This window comes from Cyprinus carpio, chromosome B5 (genome assembly GCF_018340385.1).
Source record: "Cyprinus carpio isolate SPL01 chromosome B5, ASM1834038v1, whole genome shotgun sequence".
NCBI classification, from domain to species: domain Eukaryota; kingdom Metazoa; phylum Chordata; class Actinopteri; order Cypriniformes; family Cyprinidae; genus Cyprinus; species Cyprinus carpio.
Window position 1 is genome coordinate 36,518,459 of NC_056601.1, and position 11,735 is coordinate 36,530,193.

The 11,735-nt window shown below is 37.3% G+C and overlaps 1 pseudogene; it reads left to right on the forward strand.

Annotated features, from left to right (window-relative positions):
• Positions 1-11,506, forward strand: part of LOC122137402 — a 29,538-nt pseudogene extending 18,032 nt beyond the window's left edge.
• Positions 11,507-11,735: the final 229 nt, after the last annotated feature.

The window sequence follows — 11,735 nt, forward strand, 5'->3', positions numbered from 1 at the left end:
GTGATTAAGCTGTGACATTAATGCATTTATACTAAATCTATTTAGACTAAGGTTTTATCATACAAATACCTAAAAAACCATGTTACACTTTTACCATGGTACTGAGGTGCTATATTCCTGGGTTTAACTGTGATCGTGATCTAAATGTATGCTACTATTGAAGACCAGTTGTTAATTTTAAACAAAAAAAAAAAACAGAATGATTAAATTTGACCGTAATAAAACTGAGATTGCTACAATTTCTAAGCTATAAAAATTCAGTTTTTCTTCTCAGAACTGCGTTTTTTTTTTTTATATCTCTCACAATTGCAAAGAAAAAAAAAAGCTTTTTTATCGCAAGTAATCTGAGTTTTTTTTGTTCATAACTAATTTCTGAATTACATCCCACTATTCTTTTGTTTTCGGACGGGGAATAAAAAAATTCAAAAGGTGATTGGGACTATCTCACAATTCTGATTGTTTTTGCTGAGTTTATATAAAAAAGACTGAGATGGGAGATGAAAAGTCACAATAACTGCTTTTGTTGTTTTATTGCATTACGCAAGTCATATTTATTCTTACAATACAGATTTTGTCAAGGCAGCTTCACACTAATAAACAGGTTCTTCAATTGGGAAACAAAAAAGCAGCTCTACAGCAGATAATGTCATTGTTCAGCTCAATTGTGTTGTCATCCATATGATACAGAATATTCAGACAGAAATATGCTAAACATACATGTACATCACACTGCATGTTTTAAGCAAGCAATAAACACAAGACTTTTGCATGTTTAATCCAGTTTAGAGTCAGAAAATAGATAATGCAATTAATGCAATGCGAAGTGCTTTCTTTTATACTGCAGATTTTCAAAACAAGTCACATTTATTTCTATAGACCAATTCAGAGTAGACGTCACAGTTACGTCACTTGCAGCTGCATGCGCATAGTGGTTGCAAAAAACACTGGGAACATGTGGAGGTAAATGGGTAAAACCCACGGAATAAGAGAAAAAAAAAAAAAAAATATTTTTCCTCCTTTAATTCAAAAAAATTTTATATATAATACCTTCAAAAAACACACCATTTGAAGCTAAACGCAGATGTTTAAATGGACATACAGTACTTTGGATGAAAACTGCTATGATTACTCTACTACTTTAAAGCATACATTTGATTTAAACAATAGGTCTACATAATATTCACATTTGCTGTCTAATGATGTAGTGTATTAGCCCTACAAACCTTACTATTAACATTTATTTTATCTCACAATTCTGACTTTTTTCTCGCAAATGCAAGTTTATATATCCAAATTCAGACTTTATAACTCGACTTAACTCAAAAATAGTGAGTTAGTGTCAATTCTGAAAGAAAAACAGAGGGGAAAAGAGAGAATGACGAGTTGATTTTCCTTATTAGAATTGTGAGATATAATCTCGGAACTGCGAGAATAAAGTCAGAATTTTGAAATATAAAATTAAATTTACTTATTCTTTTATTCCAGTTGAAAACCGTCATTTTCTCCGCACACAAAAACCGTCATCGCTGTTTCGGATCTGTAAGACTATCCCACTATCTAACGTCAGTTTCGTTGAATAACAGTGCTTATCGCTGGGTGACAAACTCTTGTAATATGCAGAGAACATCTTGAAAATGACATCTAATCAATATAATCAGCAATCTTTTTAAACCTAATAATTTTATACCGTATCCGTGTATTTCTCTATCCGTAAAGGCTATTCGCTCCCGGGTTTTCTGCCACCATGAACCATCCTGAATGTTAACAAACCTATAATTGGTCTATAGTGCCTTGATCCTATACAATACAGATGAACAGCTTTACATTCATAAACAGGAAAACGACAGTGTTAATGTAAAATCCAACTTCAATTTCAGCTTTAGTCTATATTTCTATATATAGGTAAACTTGTTTGAATCTTTGAATCTTGAATCATCAACTTTAAAGAAGCTCTACTTCAGATCATTATCAATTCAGTTCATTTTTTCAAAGTTCATCAATTCGGGCAGATTCTGCACAAGTCATGATAACCAGTCTTCTGTGTGTCTGTGTGTGTGTGTGTGTGTGTGTGTGTGTGTGTGTGTGTGAGACAGGAGCTGTGTCTGCACACTAAAACTGCTGGCCAGCCATCACCTGTCCGATCGCTGAGTTCTGTCTAAAGCACCGGAGCCGCCCTCACATTGCACACGGTCAAACACGCCGTACAGATGCTGAAGGTGAGACGAACGCCTGCTTTCTTCGTTTACATGCAGCCAAATCATCCTTTTATAATCAGATTGAGAGTTGATGTAAACACCTCAGCTGATCCAACTGAAAGGAGTGGTGTAGATCTGAAATAATCTGATCAAAAGGATCATTTTATCCATGTGAACTGCTGCTTTCTCGATTGGTTTAAAAAAAATACCACATGCAGTGTTGTGCAAAAGTTTTCACACCCTACAGAAATGTCTTTTGTTGGGCATCATATTTGATCATCAGGATTTATGCTTATATAGTCTAAGAATATGGAGGAGAAAAACAGCTCAATTTGATTCAAACAAATTAGCTGCAGATGCTGATATTAATATGATGAGATCTGAGCAGAGACATACAGAGATCTAAATCTCACTCTATATCTGCAGTAATGTGTGTCAGTGAGATGAGAGTGTAACAATGATCCAAACATATAATGCAGTGATTGAGAGATGAAGAAATAAAGGCTCCTCAGAAGATGTGAGATGTTCTGGAGGCTTGTGAAGATCATTCCTCCGCTGAGGAACAGTGAAAAGTAAAGCTTCTGGAAACAAACGCTCCTCAAAAGATCCTGATGATCAGATTTGAGACTCTAAAACATGATTGATGGAGAATCAAGTAAAGCTGAGCGTGCTTCAGTCCAGTAATGTCTGACTCCTCCTCGCAGACCATCGACGCCATGGACCCCTGGGAGAACCTGACGGAGCTGGGCTATCACCTCGCTGACCTGCCCCGTGGAGCCACATTTAGGGAAGATGGTTCTGTGTGCGGTGGTGCTGAAGTGTTTGGACCCCATCCTCACCATCGCCCTGCACACTCGCTCACAGAGACCCCTTCGTTCTTCCCGCTCAAGCCGCTCAGGAAGCGCGGCCGCCATGCTCTGTGCAGGAAAACGCTTTCACCGCCAACACCTTCAGCGACCACATGGCTCTGCTCCGCGCCTTTCAGGTCAGACGCCCGTCAGGATATCACTTAATGGGGGGGGGGTCTTGTAATTGTAAATACTTAATTTAATTGTAATTGCTTTTTTCATTTAACCAAACAGTAATGACTTTTTTATCTTTTAGGAGGTAATTGCAATTAGTGTTGATTAATTAATTGGCACATCACGTAATTGTAATTTTGATGCAGTTTTGAAAATGTAATGATGCGCTTCTGATAATCAAAAGTTCACTTTCATGAGTGTTTGTGTGGATTGGCGCAGGCCTGGCAGAAGGCTCGCAGTGATGGCTGGGAAAGAGCCTTCTGCGAGAAGAACTTCCTCTCTCAGGCCACCATGGAGATCATCGTCGGGATGCGAACGCAGCTTTTGGGACAGCTTCGAGCTACAGGTGAGATTTTCCAGTTCATGTTCTCCAGTAACATCACAAACTGTGTTTCTAAAGAAAATACTGTTTGACCGTCTGAAAAAGATCCACTCACAAAAAAGCAACCACCCACAATACCTTAGCAACCACATAGCAGCACCCTAGCAACCATCCAGGGTACCTTAGCAACCACATAGTAACACCTTAGCAACCTCCCAGAATACCTAAGCAACCACATAGCAACACCTTAGCAACCTCCCAGAAAACCCTTAGCAACCACATAGCAACACCTAGCTCGTACAACCATCCAGGGTACCTTAGCAACTGCATAGCTACACCTTAGCAACCTCCCAGATACCTTAGCAACGCATAGCAAACACCTTAGCAACCAATCCCAGAATACCTTAGCAACCACATAAACAACACCCTAGCAACCATCCAGGGAACCTTATAGCAACTGCATAGTAACCCTTAGCAACCACCCAGAATACCTTAGCAACCATCCAGGGTACCTTAGCAACCACATAGTAAACACCTTAGCAACCTCCCAGAATACCCTAAGCAACCACATAGCAACACCTTAGCAACCATCCCAGGGTACATTTAGCAACCGCATAGCAACACCTTAGCTCAACCTCGCAGAATACCTTAGCAACTGCATAGCAACACCCTAAGCAACCATCCAGGGTACCTTAGCAACTGCATAGCTACACCTTAGCAACCTCCCAGAACACCTTAGCAACCACATAGCAAACACCTTAGCAACCTCCCAGAATACCTTAGCAACCACATAGCAACACCCTAGCAACCACCCAGGGTACCTTAGCAACCGCATAGTAACACCTTAGCAACCTCGCAGAATACCTTAGCAACTGCATAGCAACACCCTAGCAACCATCCAGGGTACCTTAGCAACTGCATAGCTACACCTTAGCAACCTCCCAGAATACCTTAGCAACCACATAGCAACACCTTAGCAACCTCCCAGAATACCTTTAGCACCACCAACCAACACCCTAGCAACCACCCCGGGTACCTTAGCAACCGCATAGTAACACCCTAGCAACCACCCTAAGTACCCTAGCAACCGCATGGCAACACCCTATACTGAATAATTAAAGTGACTCATATTTCTGCTCATTAAACTCTCTAGAAGCCAGTTGTTGTGTACTGTTAACTAAAACTATAACAATAATTCAATAAATGAAATAAAATATGAATATTAGATTAAAAAACTTTGCAACCAGCTGAAGTAAGTATAAACTGAAGTACCAACAACTGGAATAAAAATCATTTAGAGCTGAACAGGAAAATTTAAAAACTGAACAGATATATATTTAAAAAATAAAACTAAAATGAGCAAATCCACATATCAAAATAACTAAACTTAAAATCAAACTAAAGTACTAAAATTGCCACAACTAAAAGGAAAAGAAAATAAATAAATAAATGAATGCTAAAAATAAATTAATTGCCCCCAAACTCAAATAAATGACGCGAACATTATAAAAATTCAAAAAGAAAACTGAAAATATAAAAAAATTAGGTTAATTTTAAAAAAACACAATATAATGAATGAATAAAAGCTATATAGTAGATAAAATAAATACTAAATGTGAATCACTGTCCAGAGCGTTCGGAAGTGCGGTAACTCAGATTATGCAACACATGTCATCCCGTAGAGCTTATCCTGAACCTGAAGCGGTCTCTAAACACAGTTATTGAAACTGTACTCATGGCTTCTGTCTGAAGAATATGTAATGGCTTGATCTCAGTGTCATGAACATGCTAACGTTAATGCTAAAAATCAATCACTTCCTGTTTTCTCTCTTTTAATAAAGAGCTGCTTGAGAGCAGCAGGTGAGTTGTGATCCGGGGTGGTGTGTGTCCTGCAGGGTTCGTGCGAGCGAGGGGCGGCGGTGACATCCGTGATGTCAATCAGAACTCGGAGAACTGGGCCGTGGTGAAGGCGGCGCTGGTCGCTGGCATGTATCCCAACCTGATCCACGTGGAGCGGGACAGCCTGAGCCTCATGGGCTCCAGAGAGAAGAAGGTCCGCCTCCACCCCACATCTGTCCTCAGCCAGCCAGCGCAGTTACAAGAAGGTCAGTGATGGGAGCATCAGTGCAAAGAACAAAACACGCTTCTTCTGCTCTTATTAAAATAAAATGCTTTCCACATAATTGAATATATATTATTTTGAATTTATTTTTGTTTTTTTTTTTATAATAATATTAAAAAAATATAACTAATAACTAACTAATTATATAGCATTTGTTATAATGCAATTTCTTCGTTATTTTATGGTTAAATAATTAATAATTTTGATATTTATTTCTTATATTTTTATATTTTCTTATTATAGAAAGAAATGCATATATATACATATCTAGTTTGTATGTGTGTTTATATTTACCAATAAAATAATGTAAATAAATATAAAATTAATTTAATGTATTTATTAGTTAAATGATTTATTAGCAATTATAATTATATTAAATATAAAGTAATTATTATAATTATAATGTATAAACTTTAATGTTATTTATAAAAAAATATGTGGTTATAAAGTTTATGTGTATACACATAAAAATGTAATTAAAAAAATATAATGTATTAATTATCAATTATTGTAATTAAAATATTAAATTAGAAATTAAAAAAACAAAAATATAAAATAAAAAAACAATTATATATTATTCATAAATGTATAATCAATTTTATTTTGTATTATAAAATACATTATTATAATTTATTAATTATTGTAATGTTAATTATTAATAATTTTGTTAACTATATATTAGTGCCGTCAAACAATTAACAATTAATCATGATTAATTGCATCCAAAATAAGTTTGTGTGTGTACTGTGTATATTTATATATAAATACAAACACATGTACATATATATTTAATAAAAATGTTATGTTTATATATTAAATATATTTATATATGACAATAAGGATAAGAATATGACTATATAATATATAAACCGTGTAAATATTATGTAAAATATATACATGTATGCGTGGTTATATTATATTATACATAATAAAAATACACAGTACACACACACACACATATATTATGTAAACAAAAACTTTTATTTTGGATGCGATTATTTATTTATATATATAGTAATTTTTTTGTTTTGTTTTTTTGTATATAGCGTTTCTGAACTGAATGTTTTGACCTTCTACATGTTCAAGTAGATATCAATAAGCATCTATTCACTGTATTTTTTTTTTTCTGTACCCAGATCCCTCCAGCCCAATGTCGGCGGGCCAGCCGTGGACTCCTGCACCACTGATTGGCTGATTTATGATGAGATGACCCGCGCTCACAGGATCGCCAGTGTCCGGTGCTGCTCTTGTGGTCACGCCCCTCATCCGTCGCCATCTTCGCAGGAAAGTGCCAAACTGCCCATGCTCCGCCCTGCAGGAGAGCCCGCCGTCCACAGAGAGGTGCGTTACCTCACACACACACGCATGTTTTTATAATCGGTGCGCCTGTTTGCAGTTGAAGCCGGTAGTCTGTGATCAGGTAGTAAATCTCCATCACCTGCTTTTAGATGGAAGAAGCATTTTACTACACAGAGCCATTGTTCACTGACAAGCTACGCAAAACCACATTCGTATCACAGAAGATATAATCTCATGATTAATGAAATCGAAGCAATCGTTTTGCCTATTATGAAAGCTGTTTTGGCGTAGCTTCTCAGTGAACTATGGCTCTGTGTTAGTAAATGCTGCTCCATCTGAGAAACATCTAGTTGACTGGATCATGAAAAACAGGCTATGATGTGATTAGCTATTATTATTATTTTTATGTGGCCTTTGACATCAGAAATGTGTTTAAAAAAGGGCAAAGAACTTTTTTTTTTTTGTCATAGGGTCTGCCTTACTGGTATGTCAAGTGACCGTTATTTTGCGCAATATTTGCTATTGAAGGCATATCTGAGTTTTATCATTCGGGCAACACATGTCATCTGTTCACATTGCTAAAGTGATGTCTCGGTGTTTGTGTGTGTGTGTGTGTGTGTGTGTGTGTCTGTGTGTGTGTGTGTGTGTGTGTGTGTGTGTGTCAGTGATGGTGAGGATAGTGAGGTGGAGGATCGCCGTTCTCGCCTGGCCACTCAGCATCATGGCAGGCTCCATTTCCCAAACTCCACAGTGCGCCCATTAACATTCGACATTTCATCTTAGCTGTGCAGGGGAATTTTTTTTTTTCAAGATGCAGAGATTTATTTAAAAGAAACATTTTGAAACTCTAGATTCTTTACTGCCCTTTTGTTTAAATTTAATGATTTTTTGAAGAATTTTTCATTCTTCCAAAAAAAAAAAACAATACTATATATTTTATTTACAAAAGATATACAAAATTTAAAAAATAAAATACTTTATTTTTTCGTGTGGCAGAGGGGCGAGCAGGTGTTGGGAGGCAGCGGGGCAGATTATCCCTAGGAGGTCCGTTTCCTCCCTAAGCCCTGCTCTCAGCTGGACGAAGCCCCATCCCCCCCTCGCTGGTGTGGGTTCTTTTGGGCCCGAGGAGCAGACCCGCGGGCCCTCCAGCAGCCCACCGGGCATGGGGCCCAGAGACCTCAACTATGACCCCCCAGATCCCCCAGAGCCAGCGGCCGGAGCGCAGCGGAGCAGGAGCGCAGCAGCCCGGACAGGTGCACCACACTCACACTTACAGCTAACACTTGATTCTAAGTCCTTGGCTGGGAAAATAAATTCATGCACCCGCTAATCATTCTGCATCGATTCTGAGTTTTTAATGCATGGCATTCGCTCTTGAAATGCATTCGGGAGCTTTGTTTTGAACAGCAGATGGCGCTGTTTTTGCCAAGCCTTTTATTACTGCTCATTTACAAATCCTTACACACACTTGAAGATCAATTGAAGATTCAATAAGGTAGAAGCGAATCACAAGGGTGTTTACAGTGGGCTGTGTTTACAAAATAAAGAAGCAAATTCGTTAGGGATTTTTAAATCTCGTCCTAAAACTTTATTTTTGTCTTGTTAAAACTGATTGTTATTCAGTATTTTTGTGTATTACTCTGGGCGTGTGTGCTTGTGTTGTTAAGCGCTTTGAGAGTACTGTTATTTAAAGGCGAGGGCCCTATACAAAATAAAATGTATTATTATTATTTATTATTATCAATCAAGGCCATAAAAGCTTCTGAGTCGGAGGTGAAATTACAGACTCTTCAGTGCTCTTCTTCATTAGCATTTGAGTGTGCGGATAAAAACTAGAGTAGAGCACCATCTGCTGTTAAAATCTGAGCTCAGAATCAATTTGAGAGAACCGCGATGCATTCGGAAGATCTCAGAATCCATCCACGAATGATTCTGCGGAGTTATTGACGCACCCCTTTAGTGTCCGTGTTCACACGTGTTCCTGTTCATTGGGGTACAGCACAATAACCCAGACGAACGGTTTTTTAATTATTACTAATGCTTGCTTCTGAATTTTAAGAAAATATCTAAATGATTTTTCAAAATGGTCAAGTCTCCTGTCGGGAAATGGGAGTGAACATGATTTGAATGAAATTAAACGTGTGAATCAGTGCAGTTCTGTGTGGTATCGACTTTGCTCTGCTGAGTAACCTGTGATGTGTCCCGCAGGCCTCGGTGGCGTTCAGCGAAGAACCACGGGCCCCTTTCACAGAAACCCCTGGGAGACAGAGGCCCCGAGAAGAGCACCGAGGGGCCCCGTCCCCCTCAGGAACAGTGCGTCACCACTCACATACTTACTATTCACTTACAGTTCACGTTCAAGTTCCAATATTTTTATATCATTTTTGTTGTTGTTGTTTAGGACTCACTTTGGTCGTACTTAAGTTCCAATTAATTTATTATTTTGGTTGCACTTAAAAAAATTTATACAAAAATATTGTAACTTAAGTGCAACCGAAATGATTCCTTAAAAATAAAAAATACATAAAAATATTGGAAATGGTTGCAACCAAAATGAAAAAAATATATCTATTTAAAAAAAAAAAATTTTTGAACTCTCTTTGTTTGCACTTAATAGGTTAGAATTCATTGTTATTTTATTTTATTTATTTTATAAATCCTTTTGGCTGCATTTCAGTAGTTTTCATTTTATATTTTTATATTCCGTAGTTTTCAGTCAACTTTGAGTCAACTCTAAAAAGGCATTAAATATAACAAATAATAACATTAAAATATTTATTATTTCCATTTTAATAACTGTTGGTTTTCATTAAAGAACATAACAGTTCTTGAAACTTTTTTGATCGCAAAATTAATCGTGGTTAATTTAATTTATCAAATCTTCCAGTTTAAAAAAGCAGTACATTTAAATAAAAACTTGAATTTAATAAAATAATCTAATTATTGGACCTGAGCAACATGAACTAACAATTAACAGTTGGTTTTTTATTAGTGTTGTTAACAGATTATTTCTTATTTATTATTATTTATATTAATGCATTAACTAATGTTAACAATGAGACCCTTTTTTAAAATTTTAAGCCAAAAGGGGATAATCAGGTGGATCCAGGTGTAACTTATGACTTAAATTCTCATGGTGGGTGTTTGAGTCAGGTTTGTGATTGCTGATCTAAAGGATAATCAGGTGGATCCAGGTGTTATTTGTGACTGAAATGCTCAGCAGAGAGTGCTGTACTGGAGCTGATGTTGTGCTGTGTTTGTTACTGATGCAGCGCTGTTCGCTCTCCCTCACCACTGCGCCAAGGACGAGCCCCGCCTTTGTCAAAGGGAAGCAACATGAGGAACATCGTTTCTTTCCAGCAGAGGGGGAATTCTTCCAAGCCCAGCAACGAAAGCACAAGTTAAACGCCGCTTCAAGCAAGGCGCAGCCGTCTTCCTCATCTTCTCCGTCAGGATCCGGACACTTCAGGTCTGTTTCCTTCATCTGCGCTCCTCAACCCATTTATGATCACATACACAGCATTTACACCCTCCTACAGTTAAAGCTAGGAGCTCCAATTTTTAAAAGGACAATAATTTGTCAGGTCACATTTCTTCTAATATATATTACAAAAGCTCTGAACTGCCAGAAAAACTCAAGCTGAAATAATCCTATTCCTATGTGAAGTCCTGTGATATTTCTGTCTTTGAAAGTATTTCCTCTCTTCAAAAAAATAAATAAATAAAATTCTGTCTTCAAAAAAGAAAAAAAAAATTCTTCAAAAAACTCGTTCTCTCTTAAAATAAACATTTTACTTTTTTTTTCTTCAGAAATATTTTTTCTCTCAAAAATTTTTTTTATTCTCTCTTCAAAAAGATGTATCCAAAAAAAAAACCTCTTAAAATTAAAATTTAACATTTTTTTCTCTTCAAAAAATATTTTTCATTGAAAAAACATTTTTTATTTTTCTTTAAAAAACATTTTTCTCTTTTCAAAAACTCTTTAAAAATAAAAAAAATCTTTCTTCAAAAAAAGGTCCACCTTGATTTTATTTTTTATTTTTCTTTTCCCATGTCGTTTGTAATATAGATACAATACAGACTGTCAAAACAGTTCAGAGTAATAAACAGGAAAATAACAGTGTTAATTCATCCATAGTGAAGCTCATTCAGTTTCGGCTGTAAAGCGCTGGTCTTCAGCTCAGGTTGTGTTCTCCTCTGATGGTGTCAGTCGTGTCTGTTTACCGGATAGCAGCTGGCGTACAGAGCAGGTCGCTTTGTGTCACAAGGCCTGTCAGGACTGGGGTTCGTCCGGTCTGGCCATGGTGTTCAGGGTGGATGGATCCGTGGAGGAGTCTGGGGTTCCAGCTCACGCAGCAGCTGCTCAACCCTGGAACGACAACAAGAGAGTCCAGATCAGCCCAGACGCGGTCAGAACACACACGACAGTGCATTCACAGACGACTGATTATGATGATGAGGTTAATGTGTGATCTGTGTGTTTGAACAGGAACTGGAGCCGCCAGACAGGAAGTCAGTTACTGCAGCTCTGGGAGCGGAAATCTGAGCCCAACACATACATCTGTGATCTTTATTATTGTGTCATTTATGAGGATTAATGCACTTAAATCTTCTTCCTTCTGGCTGTATAACATAAAACATGTTCTCAGGCCGAGTCAGGCCTCATGAACGCCAGCGATTAAATGTTTAATGTATCTTGTGTTTTTAAAATCTTCACCCGAGGAATCGTTAGCTCTGATCAGTTCCAGTGTGCTGCTTTTTAATTGCTGTGCAAA